The sequence below is a fragment of the Bacillus rossius genome, assembly GCF_032445375.1.
Source record: "Bacillus rossius redtenbacheri isolate Brsri chromosome 4 unlocalized genomic scaffold, Brsri_v3 Brsri_v3_scf4_2, whole genome shotgun sequence".
Lineage (NCBI taxonomy): Eukaryota > Metazoa > Arthropoda > Insecta > Phasmatodea > Bacillidae > Bacillus > Bacillus rossius.
Genome location: NW_026962011.1, coordinates 9,495,182 through 9,514,765, shown reverse-complemented (window position 1 = coordinate 9,514,765; position 19,584 = coordinate 9,495,182). Strand labels below are relative to the sequence as shown.

The window sequence follows — 19,584 nt, the reverse complement described above, 5'->3', positions numbered from 1 at the left end:
ACCTGACGATATATTTATGCTTTGAAAAAAAAGTGGAGGGAGTCAGTATGCCTGCGTCCACCGTAGGGGAAGGATCGGTCGCCATTTTTAATTTTTCTTTGCCCTCACCGGGTTCGAACCGAGGACTCCAAACTCCGTGTCGTTAATGTATGATTTTTAAAAAAAATTTATTAAAATTTTATTATTTAAATTTTTTTATAATTTAAAAAAAAATTTCGTTAAAATCGGATAATGAATAAAAAAGTTAAAGATGGCGGCCGTAACGGAAATTGCAACGGTGACGTCATAATTCAAAATGGCGGATAACACAATGCCGGAATGTTCGAGAAAACGAAATGATGTCATCCAAGATGGTGGATCCAAGATGGCCGTCGGGGTCAAGGTCAAAGGTCAAGGTCACATCCTGATAGAGGCTTAACTGAGGCTTGAGTTAAGGATGCTTAAGCCTCTATCAGGACATTTCTAGCCGTTGGGATTTTTGAGGAATAAAACGGGAAATTTTCCCTCAAAATGGGAATTTATCCCTCGAAAACGGGAAATTTTTTCTTAAAACGGGAATTTTTGAGTCATTTTGAGTCATTTTTGAGGAATTTTGAGGAATTTTTGCCGCCGTGACGTCACAAATCCAAGATGGTGGACCGGCACCTCGGCACCTCAGCCAGAAGCCAGATCTAGGAAATACATTTGTATACTACTATCGGCAACAAATCAAATTAATTGCAATGTACGCCCCACCAGGCAGGTCCCTCAGCGAGGCAGATCTGGATACTTTATATGGAGCGGCCCCGAGCTTCCTTGCTGTAGGCGATATAAATGCCAAACACATAGAGTGGAACTGCAGGCGCGCTACAGCGAACGGCAGACTACTCTACACTCACCAACTCAACAAAAACTACACTGTACATGCTCCCTCAGAGCCCACACATGACTCTGGTCGACTGAACGACATGCCTGATATTTTAGATATCGCCCTGAACAAACATGTCAACACGGGATTCGAACTCGAGGTTGTACACGACGTGTCATCGGATCATTTCCCTGTTCATTTAATATTCGATGACGCAAATATAGACTCCAACCAGCCACGAAAAACCAGGGACTATAAAAACGCGGACTGGCAACAATTTAAAAACTACTTAACAATAAATCTCCCCGACGCGGCCGAAATAACCATTGAAAACAGCGATAATTTAAATTCCGCGATATTAGAACTAACAGAAAAAATCCAGGATGTTATTAGCCAGTGCATCCCAGAAAAGGAGGTTAGGTTAGCACACGACGAGCTGCCAGAATACATCCGCAGCTTGATTTCACAAAAAAAATCGACTGCGGCGTGAATACACACGGCGTCGTACACAAGAGACGAAACGCCGAATAAACGAACTACAAACAATCATTTCAGACGAAATCTCACTCTGGCGAGGCAGCCAGTGGGAAACTAAAATCGCGCGACTCGACACCCAGGACGGAAGTGCCTGGACAATGACGAAGCGGATTTTAAATAAATCGGACAAAATCCCGCCCCTTGAAACAAACAATGGCGTAGTTTTTCAGCCCTGTGATAAGGCACAAGCTTTCGCCGACACACTGGAAGCAGCATTCCAGCCCAACATGCAGCCCTGCGATAGGATATTCACGGCGCAAATTTACCGCGAACTCCGTGTTAAATTGCGACTGCCCACAACCTCTGAGCCTTTACTTACACAGGCGCAAGAAATAAAGCACGCGATCAAAAAAATGAAGCCGCGAAAAGCTCCCGGGAATGACGGCATACAGGCTGTTGTTCTCAAACAACTCCCGAACGAAACACTCGAATATCTAGCCGAGTGCATAAATGCAATGTTTCGGTTAAATATTTTTCCCTCACAGTGGAAAGAGGCTAGAGTTATAGTCTTTCACAAGCCAGGTAAAAATAAAACACTGCCACAGAATTACAGACCTATCAGTCTGCTAAGTACTGTGTCTAAAGTCGTGGAGAGTATTATACTACACAGACTTAATGTACACATACACGAGAATAACATAATGCCGGATGAACAGTTCGGCTTTCTCAGTACACACTCGACAGTACATCAGCTCGTGCGCCTGACTGAAGAAATCACAAGCGAATTTAACGTACAGGATTACGTAGTCGCTACGTTTATAGATATAGAGAAAGCCTTCGACAGAGTATTCCATGCGGGGCTAATCTACAAACTCTACCAAACAGGATTTCCAGACTGTTATATTAAACTAGTCGCGTCCTATTTAGCAGACAGAACCTTTAGAGTATCTACTGAAGGAGCTCTATCAGACATAAAACAAATAAAAGCAGGTGTACCGCAGGGAAGCATCTTAGGCCCTGTACTCTTTAATATATATGTCAGTGACATGCCACGCCCCGCACACCGACTAGTAAAGCTGGGCTGTTATGCAGATGACACAGTGCTGTATAGCAGGTCCCACAACCTCCAGCTAGCTACCAACAGACTGCAAGTCGCGCTCACTGAGTTCGAACAATGGTGCACGACTTGGCGTATAAAAGTAAATACAACGAAATCAGAGGTTATTGTATTTACTCGTAAAAATCTCCCGCCTGTAGAACACAGGCCGAAAATACGTTTGTTTGACGAACAAATACCGCATAAGGATGTAGTGAAATATCTAGGTGTTCACATGGATAGGAAACTACTCTGGCGCAATCACATTGACACTAGGCGAGCGCAAGCGCAGGCTAGGATCAGTGCACTCTACCCAGTAATGAGTAGACGATGCGGCAGCAAGGTTAAAACCGGCCTACTGCTGTACAATGCTCTAATACGCCCAATAATTACGTATGCAGCCCCAGTCTGGGCAACAGCTGCCCCCACACACCTAATAAAACTGCAGCGGATTCAGAATAGGTGCATTCGAATCGCCACAGACGCCCCACGATACTGCCCTGTAGAAGCATTGCATCGTGAAACCGAGTCGGAGACTTTGCAAGACCTTTACACTCGTACAACACAAACTTTTTACGATAAATGCGTAAATAGTTTAAATCCGCATATTTCCTCACTCGGAAATTATGATCCCGACGAAACACAAAAATACAAACGCCCGAAATCCATCCTGGCGCACCGACCACCGTAGTGGCCCGTGATTGGCTGGAAGCTCCGGCCAATCACAGCGCACCTGCGCAATTTTGCTCAGCCGAGGCCCGACCCCAACAGCGCGGTTGCGGACTGGCGAGAAAATTCTGCTTAAGAATCGCGCAGTTTTTACACTCGTATTTCTGGCAGCTCCAGACTTAGTATTAAGTATTTTATTTTTTAAGACATAACTTTAAGTCCTAATATTAGCATTAAGTAATAGAATTCTGAACATGTGCCTGACCACGTCCTGCAGTGCAAATACGCAACATTGGACTAGCCAATGATTGACATGCTCAGGCTGGCAGCACATTGTGACAGAATTAAATCCTCCCGCACCACCCAGACACACCAGCGATTTGGCCCAGCGGGGCTCTAATGAATTTTTGGCCCAGCGGGGCTCTAATTAACTTTTGGCCCAGCGGGGCTCTAATTAATCTAGTCGCGCTTTTGGCCCAGCGGGGCTCTAATAAATACACCAACACACAAATTCCCCATTCTTATAGGAATGTTTATTTCTCAATTATTAAGTGAGCAGACTCACTATCGATGAATAGGTGTCCGACCATGTGCCTGACCACGTCCTGCGGTGCAAATAATCAACATTGGACTAGCCAATGATTGACATGCCCAGGCTGGCAGCACAATGTGTCGGGCATACATGGCCGTGGTAACTGGGGCAACCTGGGTGCTGCGGCCATATAACTTATAGTTGTAAGATGTACCTTTTCTTTTCTTTCAGCTCACCTGGCTGGCTGGCAGCCTGGCGGGAAACGACGAAAGTCGCCCCCTAAAAACCAGTCATGCCCAAACCCCCAAATGCGGACAAAAATGTCCAAGTGCCCGCCCTTGCTTAGTAGATATTTTCTACTCTTCCAACTCTTCTTCCTGAGCCATCCTTCTATTCCCGTAACCAACCCGCATGTAATTAATGCATGAAATTTTGCATCCCGCATGTAAGTGCCCAGGGTTTTCCCTGTGTCTATGCAGGTTTTACCTGGGCCCAACTTATCTAGTTTTAGTCTAGAATAGTCAGTGAGGGGAGTTAGTCATGGCGCCAATCGCTGCCATGGCTGGCCAATCCCCTCCTAGCACACGATGCATGCACCCTCTCCCGCATGGCTAACCCCTGCATGATTAGAGCGTATAGGCTTCGGCCTGAGACGCACTTAGAGTCTGTCCCTAATCCAGACCCCTCCCTAACACACTTAGTTTTAATTTAGGTTAGGAAAAAAAATAAAATACACTAATTAAATTAGAGCCAAGCAACAGAGCGACAGCTATTTTACTACTTGCAGGACCGTGAGCCACCATTAATCTTAAAATCGCACACTTCGCGCCCCGCCGTCGTTTCTAATGATTCGAATAAAGTGACGGGGTCGCAATCTTGTATTGACTTCCCACATAGCGAGTTATGGGAACATAATAGTTCCTGGTATCGCTGTCACACGCTCCCGGCCGAGCATATGAAGAAACGGCGGCGTCTCTTCCTTCATTATGCCAAAATTTAGTTAGTTTTTGGTACGTTATGTAGGAGTTTAGTTATTTTTTGCGCGAATTACGGACGACGAGCGGACTGTGTAAGGAAAATGTTTCTTTGATTTGTAACAGCTGTTGCCTGTTGCTTGGTGCTGAAGGTGACTCAGCGTTATGTAAGTTAACTTTGATATAATTTTCCAGTTTATCAAATTTTTGTTTCGGCCGCCACCTTATCAATTCTCTTTCGATGTAGTTGTTTCTTTTGTAGTTTTGTGGCATTTCAAGTCTTTACGTGTTATTTTTTTTTCCTTGTGCTTTGTCCGGTGCCACCGCTCGTGTTCGTGTTCGCTGGTTTTTATTTATTTTATATTTTATATGTAACTTGCATTATAATTTTGTAATTGATTGTCAGGCCGATGCTACCTAATGTCCTTATGGTTGGACATGTCTTCGTGGCGGTAATCGCTTTCTTTCAAGTCACGCGTATCAAACTTCGCAGGTAGCCATTCAACCGCCCGTTTACCTTGTTCAGGTCGCGTGAGGTGGGAACACCACATAACTTAGAAAGTCACAACTTAGAACTGTCATAACTTAGAAAACATGGACAAATCCACGTAACTTAGAAACACACAACTTAGAAAGATCATAACTTAGAAACACACAACTTAGAAACGTCATAACGTAGATGTCATAACTTAGAACTATCGCCACTTAGAAACACACAACTTAGAACTATCATAACTTAGAAACACGCAACGCAGAACCACACAACTTAGAAACGTCATAATGTAGAAAGTCATAACTTAGAACTATCATAACTTAGAACTATCACAACTTAGAACTGTCATAACTTAGAAACACATAACTTAGAAACACACAACGCAGAACCACATAACTTAGAAACGTCATAATGTAGGAAGTCACAACTTAGAACTATCACAACTTAGAAACACACATCTTAGAACTGTCATATCTTAGAAACACGTAACTTAGAAACACGCAACGCAAAACCACATAACTTAGAAACGTCATAACGTAGAAAGTCACAACTTAGAAACACACAACTTAGAACTGTCATAACTTAGAAACACATAACTTAGAAACACGCAACGCAGAATCACACAACTTAGAAACATCATAACGTAGAAATTCACAACTTAGAACTATCACAAGTTATAAACACACAACTTAGAACTGTCATAACTTAGAAATACGTAACTTATAAACACGCAACGCAGAACCACACAACTTAGAAACGTCGTAACATAGAAAGTCATAACTTAGAACTATCACAAGTTAGAAACACACAACTTAGAACGATCATAACTTAGAAACTCGTAACTTAGAAACACATAACGCCGAATCACGTTACTTAGAATTTGAATGAGAAGGCGTAAATATTTTGAAAGGACTGTAGTGAGAAATATTTTTTTTTTGCACTCCCTGCATTCAGAGCTGCACTCTTGTGGCTAAATAGTTACTTTCGCGTTCAGTTTGGTTCTCTCTGTATAGATGGCGCTGTTAGTTCCACACATAGCTAAATTGACTTCAGCTAATTGTTTGCTCGCCACATCTGAACGACACGTTTATTTTATTACTGTTTTCAATGATTAAGATTTAATTTGTGTTAGTAAAACAGTTGTTTTTTGTTTGTATAGCTATAATAAATTAAGTTGATTACATAATGAGCGTTGGGATAATTTCACGTGTTTAAATAACTACAAGTAAAACCAAGAAAAATAAATTGAATTAATTTTCCCCGTTTCTATGACGTCACTGTTGACGGAAATTTAAAACGAAATAAAAAATATATGTATATAAATTAAACTTGTATTAGGTATCTCATTTCTTTCGTTGAGCGTATTTAGGTACTCTTCTTTCGAAGGTTACATTAGTGCTATTTATTTAATATAAAAATTTTACATTTTTTTTTAAATGTAGCGTTAAACATAATCTTGAGAATATAAATACAGAATGTATGTAAAATAATCGTTTAAACTTTAATAAGTGAGAAATCACGTAATGTAGAGACAGCAGAAACATTAATGTTCAGACGCAGGGCAGTTATTAAATCTTTTAAAAACATTTTTAGATAAAAAGCATTGCATATTTTATTTATATGAGGAACATAAAAATTTAATTTTTTCATTTCAAAAAATTTATATCTAGGTACTATTTTCCTGTTAATTTCCGGGGCAATACTGCACAAGCAATGTTTACTGGGGATGCAGAAAACGTTTAGCCAGACAGCATGACGGCTAGGTCATTGGAGAGGTGGTAAAAAATAAAGATTCATGAAATGATTTCGAACCAGAGCTTTCGCGTTTGCGCTACCTCGTTGTATTATACGTAGTGCATTTCCAAGTAACTCTCATTACTTGATGTGAGTTAGTGAAGTATCTTTACGGGAATTAGGTTTTAAATTTATAAGGTCAAGCGGGGTGACTATGGTCACTTTTAATGGTTTTTTCATACCAGATTTGTTATATTTAACTATATATTTCATTAAAAATTTGTACAACACAGTACTTGATCTGGCTTTCAAAATACTATTAGCATGAATTTTTTTGAGCCTATATATTTAAGTAAAAAAATAATACATTGTGACCATAGTCACCTCACCGATTGGGGTCACTATGGTCACAACACAAAACCAATGCAAAACATTCTGAAAATGGTGAATTTTTAAAGGGGTGAACATGGTCACACAAAATAATGAATACATATCAATACACAAGAGTGAAATATATAAAATAGTCCTAAATAGGGCATCATATCTATGGTACCCATAGTTATGTTACATGCAGTTCCATAATTGTTCATTTTGCCAACCAATTTGTAAATTCTCCAACAACGTCACTAAAAAACACACGTTCGGTTGAAAAGTTTAACCAACATTAAAGCTATCAAACGTTACATGAAACATTAACCTGCCTCTTCTCTCTTCAACTGATGCAGGAAGAACTCTGATTACCTGTGCTTTGTCAATGACAGAAACATCTGGCTTGTCTGACCAAATAAAGAAACCCCCTCGAGATTTTTTAAGAAAAGTCCTAAGTCTGTAGATTCTGTTACTAATGTCTGCCATATTGTCAAAATAGTTGTTAACATCTTCAGGATTTCACTGAGAACGTTTGGGGTTGATGTTTGAGACCATGCGGGAACATATTTTTTCACTGTTGCGTTTTATGAACGACCGAGCCCACTCTACTCCTGGGGTACACCCATAAGAAAACCTTGTGATTGTTTTACCCTGCTTTTTTAAGAATGATCGCACGAGCAAACGTAACTCAAATGAGGTTATTGGGAAGCCCCATTCAGCAAGCTGGGTGGTGTAAGAACACAACAAAGATTCTTCAGCTTCCGTTAATATTGTCTGTCCCCGTGGTCTCTTCATGTCCATGTTCTTGCATCTTTTCCTCAACGCTTCCATTTTTACTTTGTATCTTTCGGCAGCTGTCATGCTCATTCCCTTTCTAACAGCAGTAATTGCTGAATCCATTTGTTCTGGGCTGTAATCCATGTAGGATCGCGACCCAGGGGATCGTTGATAGGTTCTCACCATGAAGATCACCTGCAAATAAATATAAAAAGAACACAGTGATAAGTATCTGTATTCTTGTTTTTATAAATTTAAGGCCTAATTGCTAGTTAATTCTGAATAGGTTACCTATCGTAGACATTAATATTTTAAAAAATATGCATGTTTCATAGGTTATAATGAAAATTAGCAAATGACCATAGTAACCCCAAATTATTTATGTATTTACACTATTTATTAGAATTATTAATGGCATACAGCAATTTTAAAATAAATGCTTACATGTTTACTTACCTAAAATCCTGAAATCTTGGTGCAGGTTACACAAGCACTCCTTTTGCTATACCACATGACACTGATCAGCTGTGTTAAACAGTTTAGCCAACATTTATTTTGGGGTAAATTTGCTGGTACAAAAAATTTAACAAAAAATATATATATATTGGCGAAGTTTAAGTTAACATTCTCCTGTTATATTTCAATATGTTCATATATTCTGTAAAAAATATAGTTATTGCTAGTAGTGTAATTTTTTGTAGGATATGAGCAATCTTAAAATATATCTTTGCTTTGACCATAGTCACCCCCGTGACCGTAGTCACCCCGCTTGAATATATTTTTTTACAAATTTTTCTTTGTTACTTTGATTAATTTATTGTTTGCGTAACCTATTTTCATAGTTTTAAATTAAAATTCGATAACTATTTTTGTTTAATATACCTATTCATATATATCTTTGAATGAGTTACCCGTAGTTATTTATAACTATTTTTGACTAATATTATAAAAATTTTGCAGGGGTATTTTCCGTTTAAATATTTATCATTACTTTAAATTAGTAACAGTTTAGGAAAAATTGCTATTTCTTTTCTTCGGCTCGTAGAAGTTTCAATCGAGTTCATATTTCAGCGTGACTCATGTGGCTGAAAATGCGGGTCGATCTGCTCGGTATGACCTGCGTTATGCCCTACGTCTAAATCAGAAATTTTTCTATCTCTAGCGGACTTTCTCTTCCATCACGTAAGATTGTAGCGTATTATGTCTACAGACTTTTAAGTTTCCAATGTCTTAGAAAATAAGTTGTAATGTACGTACTACGGCAGTCCCCCCCCCCCCCCCTTTTTTTATAGTAAATTGTTAACAATATACGGTTTTTCAACAATTAATGATTACATTATTTTTGATTTCGTATTTCGCACAGTAAAATTAAAAATTTAATATTATGTATTTTAATGGTTCTATGAAAAAAAAATCCCTTTTCTTATTTACTTTACTCTAAAAGTAAGAACTGTGTAAGGTGATTTGGACGAAAATTTTAAGCTCTAGCCAAGTGCGAGTAGGTGAGTGGAGAGGCATTATTCACAAATGAGTTAATTAATTGTTTTCTTGAGAAAAATGCTGTGACACAATTACTTAATTTAATGTCTGTGGTTGGTTATGTTATGTGTAGACCTACATTATTATAGTCTGTGACTTTTTGCCTCATAGTGCTACACTCCAATAACTAGTAATTTGAATATATTCACTTGTGTTGTTTTGTCATATTATGACTTATTTTTTTGCAGCTGAAATTAACAGTAGGTCCTTTCCCATGAAACACACAAAACTCCTTTTGATGTATTTTTAAAGAATTCTTAACAAAAAAAGTATTTATAATGAATAAGAAGTTCACGCCGGTATGCATTCAAAATAAATTTTTTTTCTAACATTTCGTATGAGAAGTGTATACATTTATGTCCGGAAACTGAAGTATGTAACCTGTGGGTTGTTGTTTTTACACTGATTTTTTTTTGCAAGTTCTCGTAACGCAAATGCAGTTGTGAATCATGGTAGTTGAAAGTGTAGACGTCCAAAAGCGCTGGATTTCAGTAATTAATAAACAGAGTATGCAGTTGTTTTCAACGAGTTTATTTGAGTACTTTTAATATGTAGTTCTCTATTATAAGACATTATTTTCAATTTGCCTCCAGAATTATTACTTTGTTTTTTAATTATATTTAATTATATAATTATGTTTGTATACATGTGTGTGTGCGTGTAGGCGTGTGTGTGTAAATCATGACTGTGGTTATTTTATCGTAACTCAACAAATTTGCAGATAATTTATTTTTTTCGTAACCGTGAAATTCAATCACTTCATTACCATTTGTTAAGTTTTCACACACTGTGGAAGCAGCGAACGCACATTGAAACCTAAATTTCTTGAAGTTCCATTACACATTGTGGAGCGGGCTTGAGCGGTAGATACGTGGCATTTTTCACGTGGAAGAAGTGTGAAATACATGACCATTTAACAATTGGATGTAACTGTAGTAAATTATGTTTAAGAAGTGACCACGGGCGTCTGAAATTAAATAAAATCAACAAGTATAATTTGGCTACAACTAAGGTGTTCACTAGTTGGCTACAAGGCTAATGTTATAAACTTCGCAAGAAAAGCAAACACACAGGACCCTACATGCAACAAGTGCAATAAAACTGCGGCAATTTATAGGTAAAATACGCCAGACGCTAGACATCGCCGACCCTGCAACTTGAAACAAGACAAATGTCGAAACAATGTACATTTGGCTTATTTCTATAAGTAATGTTAATTTTTATGTCAAAGTAAGCAATTCTTTAAAATTTAATTAAAAAAATTTAATGTGCTTTCATTGTTTGGTAGTTTCATAAGTGAAAACGTGAAACGTGTAATAAAAATAAAGTCGTCGGCTTCCATACAAATAACTTCAGTGTTTTCGGAACACGTTACATTAAATATGGAGGACAGAATTGCAAGATGTCTTGTGTGATTTTTAAAGGTAATTTGAAAACATTGTTATTTACCTTTTCTTGAGTTTCTTGTCTGAAACTATTAAGACTCGGTCTCATTGGGGGCCATCCCTAAACAACGCCACGTGTTAAGGGGAGGGGGGGTGGTCGACGAAGTGTGACATTGTGTGACAAGGGGTAGGAGGCGTCATAAGTTTCGTGATGTCACATGTCCAAATATAAAGTATTTAAATACGAAACTTTAAATGTAAGCGAAAAACTTAGAAATATTACCAACATATCAATACGCCTATACCATTTAAGGTAATCAACTCATGAATGCGAAATTCAAAGAAGTTTTCGAGATTTGAAATTAGAGCGAATTATAGTATCAGCTGTGCAATATTTTAAAGATTTTGACTTGGATGCTATTTACATTGCCACAAATGCTCCGGGAAGAAGTACATTCAACAGAGTTGAACGACAAATGGCCTCTGTGTTCCTGACATTAACAACCAAAATTAGAACGAAATGCCTGCTATGCCAGTGATAAGCAATATAGAGGAGTGGGTTCAGAGTCCATGGACACAAGATGATTGAGTTTTGTATTTTTCATTGATATAATGATTAGTTTATTCTAAAATACCTATAAGGGGACACTCCAGATGTGACTCTGTAAGGTGCCTTGCTTAATCTGTGGAGAGAATATTATAACTGTAAAAACTAGGGCTGTCAACATAAAAAAAATTATATAAACAAATACTGGAAATAGAAAATTTTTGTGTGACAGGCGAATGGCGAATCTAGTAAAATAGTAACAAACATATATCATAATGGAAAACCAAGATGGTATTGAATTTATTATTACTGTTTACATAAGTTAGACCACTCCAGCACTTTATGCAGAATGAGTATGAAAAAGGGGGGGGGGGGGCCAAGAATAAACAAACTGATCGCTGCCAATACGTCGGACACAACAAAACAAAAGTTCCAATATTAAAATTATGTTGGAAAAATGTCAAATTAAATTTATCTCGGGGTAATGATATTGTCTTCCGGCTAAATCACGTCGTTAGGGCTCGAAATTCTATCATTCAAGACTTCTGGACCTTCGGTCGTAAGGTCATGTGTGTTATCTCAATGTCAACAAAAAAAAATTATCTTTAAGATTTATATCTCAAAACGTAGCTGTTCTCAAATGATGAACAATGTTACTCTTACACTTTTTCACTCAGATGATTATTTCGGCCTTAATCGAAAAAGCGTCACCTGGAGCTATAACTTTTTACAATGGTTACCTGGTGATGCGTAGGGTCCAATTTCAAACATTCATATAATCCGCTATATTGTGTGGATCGGCGGAAATCTACATCGGCGACTGCCGTGAAACGTCGCCGTTATTTTAACACAGTTGTAAGCCTCGCGCACGGAGTTTTGCGGTCACTAAACGCCTGACGACCAGAGCTGTCGTCAGACCAAACGCACTTCCCAAGATGGGTCCATACGTTCTCCTCCCCGGCATGCCTAGCGCCGGTCCTTCAAGCCAGGCGCCGCCGGCCTCGGGCCAAACCCCGGCCTCCGTTGCGTCTACCGTACAAAATTCAAAGAAACGGCCGAAAGAAAAAGTTAATTAGAGTGGTTTTATGCAAAATATTCAGTTCTAAATTCATCAAAATAAATATAAAATGTCTTTGGTACATAAAACTGTTTTATAATAAAGGTAAACAAACACTTTAGATTGTTATTGCACACGTCTCGTTGCCAGGCGACGGTAAACGAAAAAAGTAGACTAACCACACGTGTCCGTGTCAGAACCTCTGTGATAAGGCCTATTATCACATTATCATTCTTTAAGTAGTTTCTTTTTTCGTTAATTTTAAGAAATGTTTGATTTAATGTTATTTTATTAAACATTTTTAAAGAAAGTAAAAATAATTTTAAAACTGCTGTTTTAATTAAATTAGTTCAATATATAAAGTTGGAAAATTTTTGACGTCACACCATCTGTGACAAGGCCCGGGTGGGGGTGGGGGGCAAAAAATCATGATTCGTGTGACATAATTTATGGATGGCCCCCTGTAAGTGTACACGTGCGTCTCTCAAAACTCGTTGTTGTACTATCTGAATGGGTGAAAAAAATTTATGTGTTAGAATACGATTGTAAAAAGTGAAAAATTGCAGATTTTTATAAAATTATTTAATGTGAAGGTTTAATTTTGGAAGTAACTTGGAACACTTAAACTAAACAAAAATTTATTTCCCCATAGAACTCAAGGAGACTATATTGCGGTTTTTTAATATTTTGTGTTTGTGAATACTCGAATTATATTTCATAGCAACCAGTACGAAAATCTGCGTAAGTTTCATTCTGTTCTTTGTCTTGAGAATCCGTTTGCCGGTAAATTGTTCCCCCAAAACTTGGCAACTTCTCTCCCCTTCCCCAATGACGCACGGGTTTCCTGCCACACCCCACCCCAGCACATTTCAGGTATTCTTCTCCAAAGACCCTACGACCTTGAGTCCGGGATCTCAGGCGCCCCGCTGAGGCATCACAATGACTAGCCATACAGTACAACCTGCAAACATTTTCGTCGACAACAAGCAGTCGCTGTGCTCGTACTTATACAAAAGCATAAATATTCGTTCAACCTATTCATAAACAAAACTAAATTAACTTTTTTTATTTTAGTATCTGATTTCGGGAGGCACATATCTAATTTCAATGAAAGAAAGTCAATGACTTAACAAATATAGGTAAACGACTATGAAAAATAAACACAGGCCTGTTCCGTTCAATTAGCACTTTTATTCATTCATTCTGCTAATATTATAAATGCGAATTTGATTTTGATTGTTTGTTTGTTACGCTTTCACGCCTTAACTACTCAACCGATCATCATTAAATTGTGCATACACGTTGTCAGGGGTACAGAAAAGGACATAGGATACCTATATTTCATCAAAAACAATTATAGTTTAATAAACTAAAAGAAAACTTTAACAGCAAATCTAACTAATATATCGCTGGGTGTAGTTATTTTTCGTTGCTGTGAGCAATCCGTTAGCACGGAGAAAAGTTTCCATAACAAAATTGTATGTATATTTTTTTACTGGCAAAAAATCTTATCAAATTTAAAAATCTAAAAAAAAAAAACATTGGTGAAAAGGTCTACGGAATTCAAAAAATGAATAACCTAGAACCACCTAAATGCGATCCCGCTTCGAATGGTGATGGTCCCATACCGGTACGTTTAGTCGTGTTTACGTGATTGCACCTCAAAGCAGAAGAAATTTCATCATTTATATATATATACTAGCTGCCCGACCCGGCTTCGTACGGTTATACTACAGGGAAAAGAAGACCAAATCTCCCATTTACAGTAATAATAAATGAAATACCATGGCAATTAATTTATTACAATGTTTTTTAATGTATCGGAGAGAAAACGAATAGCCCCGATGGTTTCCCGACTCTCGAGCACGCAACGTACAACTGGTGTACCCGTACTTCGCTTCGGCAGTCTGCAGGCAGTACACTCTTGCGCCGCTCATTTTATATGCCCCTCCTTGTGGGTACGCCACTGCAGCGCCTCGAATGTAAAAAGAAATCAAAGCGATGCCCGTTGCCATGGAGACGAAGTAACCACTGTTACATGGGCTTAACCACCCTTGGGAGCTGATTTTCGGAAAACGTCATCCTGCGTAACTTAAGGAACATTACTGATGTCAAGTTTTAAGTCTGTAGGATATAGATATACTTGGAAAAGAAAGAGCAATTTTTTATATTTAAATTCCCCGCAAAATTTCAACGGTGATGAGGACTGTACTAACAATGAAATAGTCGCAATAGATACGAACGAAGCATCAACAACGCTACAGCCGTTGCCATGGTGATTTTCTACCAATTCATCACAACATACACCTCTATACCTCTAAAATTATCAGTTTTTCTCTACTATATTATGCATGTTTTATACATATAAACCTTCCTCTTGAATCAATCTATCTATTAGAAACAAACCGCATTAAAATCCGTTGCGTAGTTTAAAGATCTAAGCATTCATAATGACAGTCAGACAGCGGGAAGCGACTTTGTTTTATACTATGTAAGATATAGATTAGAAGCGGAGTTAGTAAGGGATGTTAATTAACTGTAGGTAAAATTTAATATGAAGTGAAATATTAAATTCGCGACAAGGCAGAACCTATGACTCTACTAACACAAACTCCGCTCTTTCTTTCCTTCTCCAACACTTAACCCTGACTTATATTGTGTAGTTTTTTTTTTCTTTTGTAAATATGTAACCTCTACCCGTATTGAACAACAACCTTAATTAAATGAGTTAATTATTTTATTAATTAATTGAATTTAATAGTTTTGCTTCCTGTGTCGACCGACAACCTGAATTGAATGACAAAATCTACTTAAACGCGAGCGAAGCCGTGGGATAAAGCTAGGAAGTAATTCATGTGATGGATATTATTTTTATTATATTTTAAGAAATGAATGTATTATGTATCATTTATTCATTTCTTGTTCTACAAACTGCTGAAAATGTTTTATATATACTCACATTGTACCGTAACATTTAATGTTTTCGCCCAGATTAAGTAATTATTTATGTTAATTGTTATATTTACTCTATGTAATTATTTTATTTATTTGAAAACTGTATTTTTTTAAAGTGTATATCTATGTAATTTATGTTCTATGGACTGAAATGAACGTTTCAAACAGACAATTACAGAGACCCCTCTAAGGAGGTATTGACTTGTAACGGTAAACAGTTAATATGACGCCGTTATTACTTAATGTAAAATGTTATGTCAGTAATTATTTATTTAAAATTTAAGAGAAATTTTGTGTTCCGCGCTATTGTTGCACGCGGATTTTATAAGTTTGATGTTAAATAATGTAACTGTTTTTGGTTTTCGGCCAATCACAAGCCGTTGTTTGAAATACGTCACTTATTGTTAAACTGACTTAATTTAAGAAGTTTTAAAGAAGAATGTAACGGCATGCTTAAGAGAGAACTCCTACAAGACGTCGGCGTAAAAATATCCTGCAAAATAGCTAGGAAAATACAGGCATCCGCAAAAAGGGATGATAGATTTGCATTGTTAATAAGTAATCAAGCATTTTTAAGGCTTTATCTAAAAAGATAAAGTAATTAGTAGTGAATAATGCATGAGTAAAGAAATGTAAGAGTCAGTTACTCCATTCCTGTGTCAATCATCACGTCTCTCACCTACACGTCGTCACATCGCGGCCTAAATGTAAAATAAAAATTGATAAACTGGACGAAAGTAATATTATCTAAAAGAATATAATTTGATATAATTTATTTTTACACACAATTATCATCACCCAGTGGTCTGATGAGCGAGAGCCTCATAGCCCTACCGATCTAAGTAAATTTTATCCAGCCGAGGTAAAAACTTTTAAGAACCCTAATATATGAACTTGAACTGTGTAAAATATCTTCGAACCCGAACTAAATACATTTGCTTAGTAAAAGGAATGTGCGCATCGTCACTCCAGTCATTTGATATTTTTATGTGTTCTGCAGTGCCAACCAGTGGTTAGGAATTGTGAAAGTAATAAATAAGTAAGAGTATTAAGAATAGACCTGAGATATTTCCTTTAATAAGTAATTAAAATTGCTAGTGTGTTGTTATATGTTATGTATAATTCACCCATTACAAGTATAAACATGTCTATGACTTACAAGCCAATACCTAATTGTGGCCTAGTAGTAATAACACATGTCAACTGATTTTTGTCTAAGCACAGTATTTTTTTACACAGAGAGAGTAGTACCTACATATTAAGCTATCGCCTCAAAGTGGGACCTTATACACACACACACACACACACACACACACATATATATATATATATATATATATATATATATATATATATATATATATATATATATATATATACGCACCTACTACACAAAGTGTGTGAAAGTATCCGCACATAGTTAGTTAACTGTATAACCCAAAGTGGGACCATTTGTACGCAGTGTGTTCGTACAACATGTACATTCAAACACAAACACTCACACATATTAGGTGTGTGTATATGTATGTATGTGTGTATATATATACATATATGTATGTATATATATACACATACATACATATACACACACACCTGTGTGTGAGTGTTTGTGTATATATATATTCTTTCCTTGCGCGCTTGCAGTTGTTAGGCTAATATTACACTATGCTTTTCTGACTCTGCGGCTAAAACTTACACTGAATATATATTACTTTTGACACGAGTAACTAAGAATTTACTTTATCATAAGTGAAGTATAAACATATTGACTACTTGTAAAACATTTATTTTATAAAATTAGTTGTTTAATTTTTATTTTTTTTTAATTTTTATACCAGATTTTTCTAATGAAAAAGGTGTGGGACTAAGTAAGTTGTATGGTTGGATCAGATTCAGCCTGTTATCTTTAAAGAAGCAGTACAAATAACTGATATCAAAATGAATGTAAAGTTCGAACAATTTCTTATATTTAGTTTTTAAATTCAACTTTATTTAATTATTGCTGTATAAATGTGGTAATGATAACAGATGGACTGGGTTAGCATTCAAAAGTGATGTTAACTTGTGAGAATTATAATATATCATATTTTAAAAGCACGTGTGCGCCACGTTCGGGTGCAACCATGCAGTAATAAAATAGTAAGTGAATCAATGAATTATTTTTTTAACACATTATATAGTCATAATTGATTCTGCAAAAAAATATCACCAAGTTAGTATTCAAATACAAATTATTTTATTCCGAACTTAAATCGAAACTGAAATGTTAACACCACACATAATTGTAAAAAAAAACATATTAAAAATGTAAATCTACTTAAATATTTGTTGTAAAGCAAATTTAATTAAAACGCACAGGAATTTGAATAGTTAAAACTTGTTGGCAGTTTCTAAAGAGTGCAATACACCAAGGGCCTTTCGTGACTGCAGTGAAGAAAGCATCGACAATGCAATAGCTGCGGTCAGTAGGAATAACACGAAGTAGAGACTATACTAAGATTCTGTCAAATTAAAAGTCATGCTACAAAATAAGTATGCTGTTGATAAAAACAAAACCTTTTAAGTGTTTTGTAAGGAATATCCAAATAGAAAAAAAGTTCATATGAAGAAAAAAATACTAATATAATATAAAGTAAACTTAATATATGCACAAGAGGCATATGAGGGGAGTATGTTTAAAATAATAGTTTTATAATTATATAAACACGGGATTTGTCGCGTTGTCGATGTGTATATAATGGCGTAAAGATCGTTTAACATGAAATAAAGGAAACTTTATTAAATTCTAATAATATTTATTTGAAGGGAAAATTGACCCTCTTCCCTTTCTTCTCTTCCAGAAGAATCTATGTAACAAATTAACGTCTCCGAGCAACGCGAAAGACAGACAGTAAAACACTAATTTATTATTGTAATTGACAGAATTGATAAAAATGCACAGCAAAACAGGGTTTAAAATATATGCATTGCTCTTAAAAGTAGAGAAACTTTAAAATATATTTATTGTAAAGAAAGATGGTTTGATTAGTTAGCATAACGTAGTTAGGTGCACACTGATGGATAGCGTCTTCCTTCTGAGCTCCGTGTGCGTGGCTGACAGCAAATAAAGACGAGACTACAATCGCATTACTTAATAAGGTACATGTAAATGAAAGACTGTAACGCTATAGGCGTATAAGCTTGACAGAAGCAAGGCACTGAGACTAGGGATTGCTATACAGCTAAGTGGAATCCCGCAATCCCGTGGGATCCAGCATAATCTGAAGGCCTGAGGGATCCCGCACTGTGAATTTGTTGACAAATCGCGCAAAATTCAGTCAAATTTGCCGCTCTTTGAATCGCTTAGCGCGACGTTGCCGCTCCGTCGCTCTGCATCTCGCATGCACTCGGACATAGGCGCGCCGCCGCGCCGCCGTCTCACTCGCCAGTTGGCATTTGACTCGCGCAAAAAACATGGGTGGTTTCGCGAACAATCCGTCGTCGTGTTAGTAAAGTATATTTTTATTTACGTTCATTTAAATAATTTCTGTCTTTACCTTGATTCAAGATAATCCCATTGAATTGTGGTAACTTTTTAGAGCAATTTTGTTAGCTATTCACGTAAGGTGTATTACATTAATTCATGTACAAAACCTAATCTATTATTTTTAATTTCGGGTACTAGTAAAGTATGGCTCTTTCAAAACCACATCAGAAGAATTTTGGTGACAGTAATGTTAAAGGTTAATGGCATTAATTAAATCCGTGTGAAGGCCTAATGTGTTCTCAATTTTTGAAAATCAGTCAACTTTATATCACTGGCTCAAGAACCCACTTAAAAACAAAGCGATGCTTAGAAATAGGTTAGATACGTCCATTTATAAATACAGATACCAAAGCATCCACGTTAAAAAATGTAAATATGTATTGAAGAAGAATTACTCAAAAAGAAAAGTAAAACTATCAGACGGATAATTGATAAAAGAAAATTCGATTTGGCTTCTTACTACAATATTAAAACATAAACACAATTTATTCATACGAATGTTTTCTGAACAAAACATTACTGCAAACCGTTATTTTCAAAGCCTTGTTTTCGCCAAACGAAAACTAAGCACAGAGTGACTCACAACATTTAAAGTAATTTGCCCGCG

General features: G+C 36.7%; 1 protein-coding gene and 1 long non-coding RNA gene across 2 annotated transcripts in view; both read right to left on the bottom strand.

The window, feature by feature from the left end:
* The window catches only part of LOC134541905 (uncharacterized), a 138,816-nt gene that overhangs the window by 113,371 nt on the left and 5,861 nt on the right, over window positions 1-19,584 (bottom strand). The gene's annotated exons all lie outside the window — the stretch shown is intronic.
* LOC134541993 (uncharacterized) lies at window positions 6,995-8,459 on the bottom strand. Its single transcript, XR_010076716.1, has 2 exons — window positions 8,425-8,459; window positions 6,995-8,163 (listed from the first exon to the last, which is right to left on the bottom strand). It is a non-coding gene; the product is annotated as an uncharacterized LOC134541993 (long non-coding RNA).